Source organism: Tamandua tetradactyla, chromosome 6, assembly GCF_023851605.1.
Source record: "Tamandua tetradactyla isolate mTamTet1 chromosome 6, mTamTet1.pri, whole genome shotgun sequence".
NCBI lineage: Eukaryota > Metazoa > Chordata > Mammalia > Pilosa > Myrmecophagidae > Tamandua > Tamandua tetradactyla.
This window is the reverse complement of record NC_135332.1, coordinates 41661559-41674200: the sequence shown is the minus strand read 5'-3', so window position 1 is coordinate 41674200 and position 12642 is coordinate 41661559. Positions and strand designations below refer to the sequence as shown.

Genomic DNA, 12642 nt, shown 5'->3' with positions numbered 1-12642 from the left:
AAGATAAAGAGAAATAAAATTAACAAGTAATGAGGCATAAATATATAATGTTATAAAAATGGGGAAGTTTGTGGGAAAAAAATTAAGGCAGTTTAGACTAGTGTGGAAACAACTGAATTTTGAGTTTGGAGATGGAACAGCTCCAAGTATCTATGAAATACAAGATCCAGTAATGCTATTGAGTGTATGGCTGAAGTAGGTCATCAGCATTGAAAAGACTGAGGAACTATGGCCAGAATGTTAGATCATCAATGTAGACTGTAAAGTGTCTAAGGAAAGAAACTGTTTTTCCAGTTACACCAGACTCAGGAGAGTCTTACATTTTTACTACCTCTGATTCCTGCTACTCCACTAAAACTCAAAAGTCTCTTTCCTTTGAAAGGTCATGTATCTGTTAATAAAATATTTTCAGCTTTATTGTCAATATCAATTACCTTCTGAATCAAATGTTCATCTTGCTCAATTGGTGCAATTTCTGGATCTAGAAGTTTTTACTTGGAGTAATACAAATTTTATGTAAATTTTCAAAAGGCTAGTTTAAAAAAAAACAAAAATGTCATTAAAAACACAAATATAGGGACTTCTGCTTCTAACAATAGGGAGAAACAGGGACCATATGTACCCGCCCACTATAAACTACTAACAAACTGGCAACACATATGAAACAATTGTTTTCAGACAATGGACAACATAAGATTGTGATCACAGAGAAAAGGAAAACAGACAAACCTTATAATCATCAACTTACTTCTACAGATAAAATGAAAAGAAAAATATACTGGATGAAATTAACACCAAAATTAGACACTTGCAGAAGAAAAAATCAGGAAATTCAAATAAATAGCAATAGAAACCACACAAAACAAACCACAGAGAGAAAAAATGACCTAAAATGAACACAGAGTCAATAATATGTATAATATCAATTAACTTAATATACTCATAATTAAAATCCCAGAAAGGGGGAAAACGGAGACAGAAAAAATATTTTAAGAAATAATGGCCTAAAAGTCCCGTTCAGGGAATAGTGAGAAAGGGGGAAAATTCAACTTTCCCAAGTTGAATTCTGGATATCCTCACAAGCAGTGGGAACAACGAAAGCTATAAGGTGAACCCCCGATCTTGGGGTTGTTCATATGAAACTTGACCCCACAAAGGATAGGTCAAGCCTACTTAAAATTAGGCCTAAGAGTCACTCCCAAGAGAACCTCTTTTGTTGCTCAGATGTGGCCTCTCTCTCCAGCTAACACAACAAGCAAACTCACCACCCTCCCCCTGTCTACGTGGGACATGACTCCCAGGGGTGTGGACCTTCCTGGCAACGTGGGACAGAAATCCTAGAATGAGCTGGGACTCAGCATCAAGGGATTGAGAAAAACCCTAGAATGAGCTGAGACTCAGCATCAAGGGGTTGAGAAAACCTTCTTGACCAAAAGAGGGAAGAGTGAAATGAGACAAGATAAATTGTCAATGGCTGAGAGATTCCAAACAGAGTTGAGAGGTTATCCTGGAGGTTATTCTTACGCATTAAATAGATATCACCTTGTTAGTCAAGATGTAGTGGAGAGGAGCGAACTGCCTGAAAATGTAGAGCTGTGTTCCAGTAGCCATGTTTCTTGAAGATGATTGTATAATGATATAGCTTTCACAATGTGACTGTGTGATTGTGAAAACCTTGGGTCTGATGCTCCTTTTATCTACCTTATCAACAGACGAGTAAAACATATGGAATAAAAATAAATAATAGGGGGAAAAAGTGTTAAAACAAATTTAGATTGAAATGTTAGTGATCAATGAAAGGGAGGGGTAAGGGGTATGGTATGTATGAACTTTTTTCTGTTGTCTTTTTATTTCTTTTCCTGAATAGATGCAAATGTTCCAAGAAATGATCATGATGATGAATATGTAACTATGTGATGATACTGTGAATTACTGATTATATATGTAGAATGGAATGATCAAAAGTTAAAAATGTTTGTGTTTGTTTGGTGTTTTCTGGTATTTTAAATAAAATTCAAAAATTAATTTTAAATAAATGGCCTAAATTTTTCCAAGGTTAATGGAAACCTTAAAGCCACAGATTCAAGAATCTCAATGAACCCCAAACACAGCAACCATAAAGAAAACCATTACAGGGCACATCATATTGAACCAATGAAAACAGCTAAAGATAAAATCTTAAAAGTTATCACAGACTATTCTTCAGAAATTATTGAAGACAAGACAATCAAAAACATCTTTAGGGTACACAGATGATTCAGTGATAGAATGCTTACCTTCCATGTGGAAGACCTGGGTTCAATTTCCAGACTATGCACACGCCCTCCCCCCCCCAAAAAAATCTCTAAAGTGCTAAAAGAAAGAAAATCAACCCAAAATTCAGTACTCTGTAAAAATGTCTTTCAAAATTGAAGGTGAAACAAACCAAAAAACTGAAGGTGAAACAAAAGCTGAGAAAATGTGTTGCCAGCAGGGCTGCACTATGAGAAAAGTTACAGAAAGCTCTTCAAGCTAAAAGAAAAAAATGATACAAGATAGAAATTTGGATCTACACAAAAACACAAGCACACTGGAAACGGGAGATAAGGTTAGGGAAGGATTTTTCTCAGTTGTAAATGTATTTAAATGATAAATAATTAAGTCAAAACTATTAATAAAGTATTGCCCCCAGGTGACATCATTAACATAGCGACATAAGACATTTACTGAAAACCTCTTCCCAACAATTCAGCAAAAAAAGGATAAATCTCACTTGCTGAGCTGCATGTGAGAATGATAGAGGAGGAGGGCTGGGGACATAGATGAAATCAGAAAGAAAGATAGATGGTAAAGATTGAGATGGTATAATCTAGGAATGCCTAGAGTGTATAATAGTAGTGAAATGTACAATGCTCAGAACTCTGGAGGAAGGTAAAGACTGGAACAAGATCCCATAAATGCTGAATCAAAGAAAGAGAAAAATATCAGGTAGAAAACTACTGTGCCAGACCAGTCTCTTCCCGACCCTTACTCAGTCCCAGGCAGCTTGGGAAGAGCCCAGAGGCAGGGGCCAGAATCCCTCCCACCTCCCACTGGGGACACAGACTATAAAATCTCTCACATCAGTGAGACAGACCCCATGTATAACTAGACACAGAAACCCAAGCCCAAACTCAGAGCAGAATCCAAGCCTCACGGGACTGCAGAATATAAAAGGGACCCAAGGAGGAACTTCTAAAATGGAGGATTGGCAAGGGAACAGCAGAACCTACTTCTTTCCCCCAAAGCAGCAAGTACACAGGCAGAAACTTCCAGAATCAGCTATTTGGAGATATGTGAGACTGGGGAAGGCACTTCAATGTCCAGATTCATGCGAGATGAAGAGACTGAGAAAACGTGGGCAGAGACTGTAAATCAGGCTGTGGCTCCTGACTCCCATCGCCTACCCCTGAGAGAATCAGAAGCAAGCAGCCCAATCCTTGCCTGTGGGACAGCTATGGACTGGGACGGCTGCAGAAATCCTTCAACCCAAGTACAGATGTGTACAGAGGACAACACTGAGCCAGATATTGGCCAGAGAAGTAATAAAACAGGATACCCACACTTTCAGCCCTGCCGGTCAGATACTGCTGGGCTCCAAAGACCACCATCTGCTGGGTAGGAAGGAAAATCCAAGGGCTGCGGGCCGCGGTGGCTCAGCGGGCAAAGTGCTTGCCTGCTATGCCGGAGGACCTCGGTTCGATTCCCGGCCCCAGCCCATGTAACAAAAACGGAGAAACAGAATACAATAAAACAAGAAAATGTTTAAAAATGTTTCCCTTTCTTCCTTCCTTCCTTCCTTCTATCCTTCCTTCCTTCTCTTTGTCTTTAAAAAAAAAAAAAAAAAAAAAATCCAAGGGCTAAAAAGAGGGTTTGGGGAACCTCTTAGACCCTATCCCGGGCCATCAGAACTGCTCTACACCCCCTGCACAGGTATCTGACCAAGTTTTGGCTGGGAAATACTAATGATCCAACTGTCAAAGCAGGGCCCTTATACAAAACTAAGCAATAACTAAATCCTAGACAAGAGAGAGAAACCAATCTTCAGAACAGATCCATCAAGATAATGAGATGACCAGGTACCAGCAAAAAAATCACAAGGCATATTAAAGATACAGCCCAAAGGAACAAACTGAAGTCATAGGAGATATGGAATTTGGAAAAACTAAAAAAAGATGCCCAAAAAACCTCTCATAAATGAATCCAAGGAGATGAAGGGAAATATGTATAAAGAGATAAAGGATATTAAGAAGACATTAGAAAAGCATAAAGAAGAATCTGAAAGAATACATAGAAAAATAACAGACCTTATAGAAATGAAAGACATGGTAGATGAAATTTTAAAATACACTAGAGAATTGCGGGGGGGGCTACCATTGACCAGACACTGCTACAGAACTGAGGTTGCTGAGTGATGATGTGAAATCACCCACCAGTCTCTGCCCTGCCAGGGGAGTTAGTGGCAGCAGTGGTAGCCCCAGGTCCTGCTCTCAGGCTGCCGACACTTTTAGGCGCTTCTCCCTGAGGAAGCACAGGCAGAGAGTGAAGGACGCTGGGCCATTCCCATCATGACTATCCAAGGTATGATAATCACATGACAGCGCTCACTACTTCAGATGTCAAGTGACTCACCAGAAAAATTTGTTTAAAGGAAAAAAATCCATATGATCAGAGCTATTTCTTTATTGAATGGCTTGATGAATTTCCTTTATTCTGATTCATTCCAAAGCCATCTTTCTCAACCAAAGCAAGAAAGGATCCTGCATGAGTTAGTCCCAGAATTCCACTTCTATATCACTAACAGGTAAAGAAAACATCATGCATATCAATCACAGAGACTCAGAGAGCATCACTGATATCTGCTTCAATGAGGATCTTCCTGACTTTGAGCTGATAAGTCTGCTAGAAGAACAGCTCTCCCAGTATAAGCTAAGAGCGGACTCTCCCTTTTTTATATGAAAACCAAGACTGGATTCTGTCCACAGAGTAGTACCAAAATGCATCTGATGCCTTCTCTCCAGTCCTTGCTGAAGAGACTTTCCATTATATGATTCTAGGACAGACAGGGTGGAGAAGATAACCAAAACTTACAATGGTATCAATATGGTTATACATATCCTAGCTGAGAGGGATTGTGATATGGAGCTAGATGCTTGAATTGGACAAGCTCTCTTAAAGAGAAACCATGTCTTGTCTGAAAAGAATGAAGACCTAAAGGAGCAATTGGGACAAATTTGATCAGGTTAATCTGCTGCAGCATGAGCTAGCTATCCAAGAAAGATGAGTTACTTTGAATTATCTTCATTGTTTCTGAAGAGAATGAAAGTGATTCCAACTGTTGCACACCTCTTCAGTTCAGTGAGTTATTTAACTTATCACAAGGTTAGCTGCAGTTGGACATGCTACAAGAAAAGCTCAAAGAACTGGAAGAAGTTCTTTAACTCTTCAAACTAGAGCGTGTCACATAAAAATGGAAACTACTACCTACGAAAAGAAGGAACAACAACTTGTCAAGGACTGTGTAAAGTGAAACAAATACTCAGATGTCCAAAATGACTGAAGAATTTTCAGGGAAGAGTGAAGAACTGATAAGATACCAAGAGATATTATCTCTGCTGTCTCAAATTGTGTATCTTCAGCACAAACTTAAAGAACACGTGATTGAAAAAGAAAAACTGACACTTCACCTACAAGCTTCAAAAAATGTTCAAAGACAACTAACAATGGAGTTACATGAGTTGCAGGGCAGTAATATGGAGTGTTTGGATATGTTAAATGAATCCCAAGCAAAAATAAAGGAACTTCCTGCTGCTCATCTCTACTTCTCTCACTCATATGGAGCTTTTATTGGAAAATCTCTAGCAGCAGAGATTGAGGGGACAATGTATAAAAAGTTAAGTCTGGATGAAGAATATTCTCTCTTTAAACAAAATGCCCAATAGAAATGAATATTCAATACACTCAGGTTGCCAATGACACATGGGACCACTCTGTCCCATTCCCAGCTGTGGTGGTACCCATTCCAGGATCCAACCACTCAAATGTCATAATGACAACAAAATCTTATGAGTCTAGTTTACAGCAAGCAGAGGCTGAAACACTCCTGAACCAGGAAAGCAACTGAGAAGACATTTCAGGGAACTCTCAGATGGGTCAACCAGAAACCTCTGGAGATAGTGATTTGGCTACACTGCTGCACTGCCTTAGTCTGTATCGACAAAACTATTTAAGTGAGAAGCAGTTTTTTGCTGAAGAATGGGAGGAGAAGATCCAGGTTCTGGCTAACCAGAAAGAAGGGGTTGGTGGTTCTCTCACCCCCACAGAGAGTATGCCTCTCTCTGCACCAACCAGTCAGAGATAACAGACCTCAACAGTGCCAGTTACCTTTGAGGTTTTATGCCAGAAAAATTGCAAATTGTCAAGCCCCTTAAGGGCCACAAACTCTGCACCACTGGCAGCAACTTGCTTAACCAAACTTGGGAAACAGTGCTGATCCACAATCAGGTGGCCTTACCCTGTTGCCCAAGGATACCATTTATCACCTCTCAGATTTAGAAGATGAAAAGGAGGCTATCACTTTTCAGGTTTCAGTAGCTTCTTCAAGTGGAAAAGAAAATTGCAACATCCAAGCCAACAACAGGGCTCTTCCTACCACCAATTACATCAGCAGTTGTAGCCTCAAACCCAGGAAAGTATCTGTTATGCACAAACTTGACATTCACATTCACCAACTGCAGGATACTGCATCCCCCTGATATCACTCAGGTCACCCCCAGCTCTGAGTTCCCTTCATTACCCTGTGGAAATAGTAGCAGTTACAGTGCATCTCGCACAGTTATGACTTCTCTAGCCATGTCCTATAGACTCAGCATTGGTGAACCCATCACCAACTGATGAGATTCTGTAATAACCTTCAGTAGTACCAGGAGTTTGGCCAAATTTCTACGAGAGCAAGACATCTCAAAGTATACCACAGACCCATTTCAGAGAACTCCCTCCTCTAGCCTCTCCTCAAAGCCCTGACTATTCGTTCCACCCCACCAAATTTACCACCTCACTCTCCTTCGCCCTTTGAGTCTCAAGCCCTCTCTGAAAAATTTTTCATTTCCTGAACAGTTGAAATTTTCCTCCAGGAGATTTATGGCTTGAGAACTTCTTGGAACCCTCCTGATGTTGGCCAGTTGAAAGTGAATTAAGTGGAAAGGTTGAAGAGACTGGGGATAGCCACAGTGGTCAAGACATTATGTCCAGGAAAATGGAAGAAGCCAAGAGGCAAAAATTAGTCTTAAAAGACCAGACTCTACTGTTTATTTAAAATCAGGTATCAGTTTAGCAGCTGGGCTGAGGAGGAATCAGAGTCTTCCTGTCATAATGGATAACTCTGGAATCTCTGTTTACATATCCTCACCCAAAACAGGTATCCTGAAGGAGGAATTAGGTACAGCAATTACTGTCCTCTTGTACAAATTAGCCCATGAAGGATAGATGCTCACAGACATACGTGTTCTGGTTTGGTCTGATGTGACAGAAAATGAATGATGCAGAAGGGTTGTGAATGTGGAAAGGGGAAAGTGGAGGCATGGAAACTGAATTGAGATAAAGCCCGAATGGACAAGGTCTGAAAAGTGAAAATGTAAATGAAAGGTCATGAATGAAGACACAAAAAAGAAAAATTTAATATACTTCTTTAATTGGGTTTTCTTGTTTTGAAAATAAGTACATAGAAAATAAATTCAGTAACACTGAAATAAACCAGAAATGCTTAACTTGCAAGCACATTTCCTTCTAGGAAATAAAATGTGGGAGAACTGAGGTTAGCAAGATGGAAAGATAAAAGGAGAGACTTTCATTGTTGCTTAAAGAAAACTTGTTTGGAACGGCTGGTAGGGTAAGCTCAAGTCTATTACCAAGACAGTAATGAGATGGTATTCTAGTTTGCTAATTGCCAGAATGCAGCACACCAGTGAAGGATTGGCTTTCAATAAAAGGGGATTTATTTGGTTAATGTATAATTCTTCAGAGGAAAGCCAGCTAACTTTCAACTGAGGTTCTTTCTTACATGGGAAGGCACAGGGCGATCTCTGCTAGTCTTCTCTCCAGGCCTCTAGGTTCCAACAGCTTCCCCAAGGGTGATTCCTTTCTGCATCTCCAAAGGCCTGGGCTGAGCAAGTACTGAGATGAGGTATGCTGAGCTGCTTGGGCTGTGCTACCTTAAGCTCTCTCGTTGAAGCACTAGCCAATTAAATCAAACATCACTCTTGTAGCAGGCATACTACCCAGCCGACTGCAGATGTAATCAGCAACAGAAGAGGTTCACATGCCATTGGCTCATCTCCACAGCAAAAGAACTAGGCACCTTCATCTGGCCAGGTTGACACTTGAACCTAAGTACCACAAATGGCTTATATCTTTTCCTTGTTTATGTCTAGCTAAATTACCAGAGGATGTACAAACTGGGTTAAACTATCAATTGTATGTTCACAGCATCACCATACAAGGAATTTTACTTCTTTTAATGAGATCAGAAGTAGAGACTGCTTTTTTCCCTTACGTTTTCAGGCCTTTGAATCACTGGGAGCACAAACACCACCCCAATTCTTGCTGTGGTGGAAACTAATAAAAGCATCTACCAATTCATTTTTTAAATTTCTATTTTTGGGCAACACACCAAAAGAAAAAACATGGGTGGGTGGGAGGAATTTACATAAGAAGCAAGACATAGGTAATTTAGAACAAAGGAAATTTGTTTCCAGAATATTTTTTCTGGATAAGTCAGTGACCAAGGAAAATGAACATCACCACATGTCTCTCAAATTTCACTGGTGGCTGAAAGGAGTTAAACCAAAAGTGCAATCAATAGGAATTAGGGAATATTATTTATTTATATGTGTAAAATTTTTTGTAAGGAAAGATGGTGGCAACTAAACTTTTCCCCAAATGTACTGTGCATATATTTAATGAAAAATGACATGTATCTGCACAAAAATTCTGAAGCACATTAAATTATTTTAACCCATCATAAAATCCAGGTGCCTGCTTTGAAATTGTTATTCTGTGTATGTATTTTTAATGTAAAATAAAACTAAAATACATCTGTCTTGTCTTTGAAAAAAAGAAAAAAAAATATATATATATATACTGGAGACATACAACAGCAGATTTGAAGAGGGAAAAAAGAAAGGATCAATGAGCTAGAAGACAGAGCAACCAAATTTTAACAAAAGAACAAATGGAGAAAAAAATGGAAAATGTGAGCAGAGTCTCAGGGAAATGACTGACAACACGGAGCAAAGAGACACAGATGTCCCAGGAGGAGAAGAGAAAGGGAAAGGGCCAAGAACAATATATGAGGAAATGATGGCTGAAAAATTTCCAACCCTTATGTAAGACATAAATATGCAAATCTAAGAAGCCCAGCATAACCCAAATAATAAATCCAAATAGATCCACTGCAACACATACTAACTAGATTGTTCATCAAAAACAGAAGGAGACAATTCTCTGAAAGCAACAAGAAAAAACAGATTCGCCACATATAAGGGAAGTCAAATAAGACTAAATGCTAATTTCTCATCAGGACACCATGAAAGCAGAAATGCAGTAGTATAATATATTGAGAGAGAAAAATTGCCAGCCAAGAATTCCTTATCCAGAAAAGATGTCCTTCAACAATGAGAAAGAGTTTTAAATATTCACAGATAACAGAAGCTGAGAGTTTGTTAGCTAGAGATGTACTGTACAAGAAATACTAAGGGAGTTCTGCCGGTTGAAAAGAAAGGCAAGAGAGAGAGGCCGGAAGAGGGGTACAGAACTAAAAAGTATTAATAAGGCTAACTAAAAGAATAAAATTGAAAGTTAATAGGTAAGACAAATACTTTAAAAGTCAAAGGACAAAAACGGTTGAAGAAATAACTGCCTTTAGAGGATAATATTGAATGCTTAATGGATTAAACTCCACAATCAGATGGAGATTGGAAGAATGGATAAAAAAAATAAAGTCGATCTCTATGCTGTTTACAAGAGACTCATTTTAGACCCAAACATACAATTAGGTTGAAACTGAAATGATATAAAAAGAAAGTCCATGCAAGCAGTCACCAAAAAAACCTGGGGTAGCTATACTAATATCAGACAGAATAGATTTTAAACGAAAAACTCTTACAAGTGGAAAAGAAAGACATTATATGTTAATAAAAGGGAAAATTCACCAAGAAAAAATAACAACCATAAAAATTTGCCCCAAAGTACATGAGGCAAACACTGGCAAAACTGAATGGAGAAAACAAATTTTGGGCCAACAGGCCATCTGCTCTCCTACTACACATGTAGTAATAATAATAAACTCTTTCTCTCTTTGACACCCCAGAATCTCAGGAATTGGTTATTGAGCACGTCAGGCAAAAGAATCCACAGCCTTTTTCCAGTAACAATTTGGCAACCTCCACATGGGATGAATGCTGAGGCTCTGGAGCCCCAGCAGAGCAGGTAAGCCAGGTAACCAAGCCTTTTGTGACCACTGGAGTTAATTTATTTTAGAGGCTCAGCAACTGGGGTTCTCTAATCTGCTGGAACTCCAGAGACTTTTGGCACCTTAAAAAGTTTCATAGAACAAAATTGTTTCCAGTTCCATGTCCGGACACCTGACTGGGTGAATGGATCATCAGGGTAAAAGTGGATCGGGGAGTACATATGGCAGTTCGAGTCCCCTTGACCTAGGCCTGTGTAACGCTTTCAGAATGATCCCCCTTGCTCTGATCTCTACACCTTTCTGCTTTCTGGGTACCATGTAGTACAGGGTTTAAGGCACTGACTTACATTTGTCTGTTGATTATACTCCTAGAAAATGAGTAATCCCAAAATTAGTTGGTATACTTTTAATTTAATTTTAATTAATAGGACTGTTTAAGCATGAGCCTGTGTGTTACCTAGTCATAGTAAAAGTTTAATGCTTGTTTATTTGTTAGTTGGTGTGTTAAGCATTAAATGCCTGTTCAACTGTTACTTGGAATGTTCAGTCTGGTTATTAATTGGTGTGGTATGCAAATATAATGTGTTAAGTGTCTATTTCAATTTGTTAGTTGGTATGTTCCTGCATTTATATTGGTCAAATGTTCCTAATTGGTTACTGACTACAAAAATTCTTTTTAAAAAGGGAAACTTTGAACTGTATTGAAAATTGAAAAAGTTTTAGTCATGAGCCTATGAAAAACAGTTTATTTCTATAACAATCTGGCCTCAAAATTATTTAAAATGAAAATATACTATTATAGTTAAAATTAATGATATTATAGTTAAAATTGTTCTGCAAATAGGTAGAAATGGGATGAAATAATACATTCAATCCTTCAGTTGGCCCTCTAAGAAGTATTTCTGTGTTTCTGTTTCTTGTGTAACTAACTTGCTATTTGTGTCTGTCTGCCTGTCAATGTATATTCTCATACCTCCAGATGGTAATAACAAAGTAACAAAAATTATTTAAAAAGCTCCATTGGAAATGCTTAAGAAATAAACAGGTAGTTTATATAAATTTACATAAATTGGTACTTCTGAAGTAAAGGAGTAAAAAGAGAAAAAAACTTCTCTGAATGGCAAGATTCAAAACCTTAGTTTTGTAATTACTATAAATAAACCTAGGCAATAGAAAGTTACAGCCCTTAGAATTTCCCTGAGGCAGCCGAAACTGCCAAAAGGCTGCCTCTGGAAAAAGCAAAGACCTTTTCCAAAGGTCCTGGTCACAGCTTTTAGTAAAATAAATCTAGTAATTAGAAATAGCTAAAGAAGGGCATAGGAACTCTCAAAATTCCACAGCCCTCACCTAAAACTTTCAATAAGCCAGGCTTCATTCTGCCCAAGGCCTAACCACCTAAAACAGTTATGGGAGGAAAGCAAGGCACAGAAAAATATGGTGAGGTATAGTTGAGGATTCTTTTTTTTTACTGGGCCTGGAAATTAGAAATGCTAAGCATAAACATGCTACAGAATAGACTATGTTTGTTAATATAATTTTTTTCAATAATATCGTTGCAGTAGCAACTGTAGTAATCAGATCATTATAAAATATAAATAGCTTCAGGGATAGGTGTAACTAAATAAAATCTAATTACCAAATTTCAGTAAGTAAAATGAAAGACCTTTGAGATGTATGGAAAAGTTTTCCTGGATTTAGGCTTGTGGCAAATTAAACCATTGTAGAATATTTCCCAGGACTTGATAGTCAATATACTTTAAAAATTGTTCATAATTCTAAGATATTATGAAAGCAAACAGATTTTTTCAACTTCCAATAAAAGGAACTGTATGATAAAATTTTGACTTAAACAAATATGATTTCATTCTGCTTGGGTATGTTCTTCCTATATTTACACAAGCTTGCTAATAAAATAAGCTGGTATTATTCTCAAAATTGCTCTTAAAACAGCCTAACTACACAAGTCAAATTACATGAACTTAGCAATGGTTTTGGTAAATGATGACACTTATAAAACATAACTGAAAAATATGCTAAAGCTTCAAACATTCTATATAAGATATCAATTAAGTTTATTAAGAAATATAAATGGATTTTTTTATAACCTTGATTACCTGGATTCAAAAAAATCTAGCTTTTAGTTACTCAGCCATGTG

General features: G+C 38.0%; 1 protein-coding gene and 1 pseudogene across 1 annotated transcript in view; one reads left to right on the top strand and one right to left on the bottom strand.

Annotated features, from left to right (window-relative positions):
- The window catches only part of BRIP1 (BRCA1 interacting DNA helicase 1), a 407553-nt gene that overhangs the window by 297679 nt on the left and 97232 nt on the right, over positions 1 to 12642 (bottom strand).
- Positions 4783 to 7503, top strand: LOC143685629 (trafficking kinesin-binding protein 2 pseudogene; annotated as a pseudogene).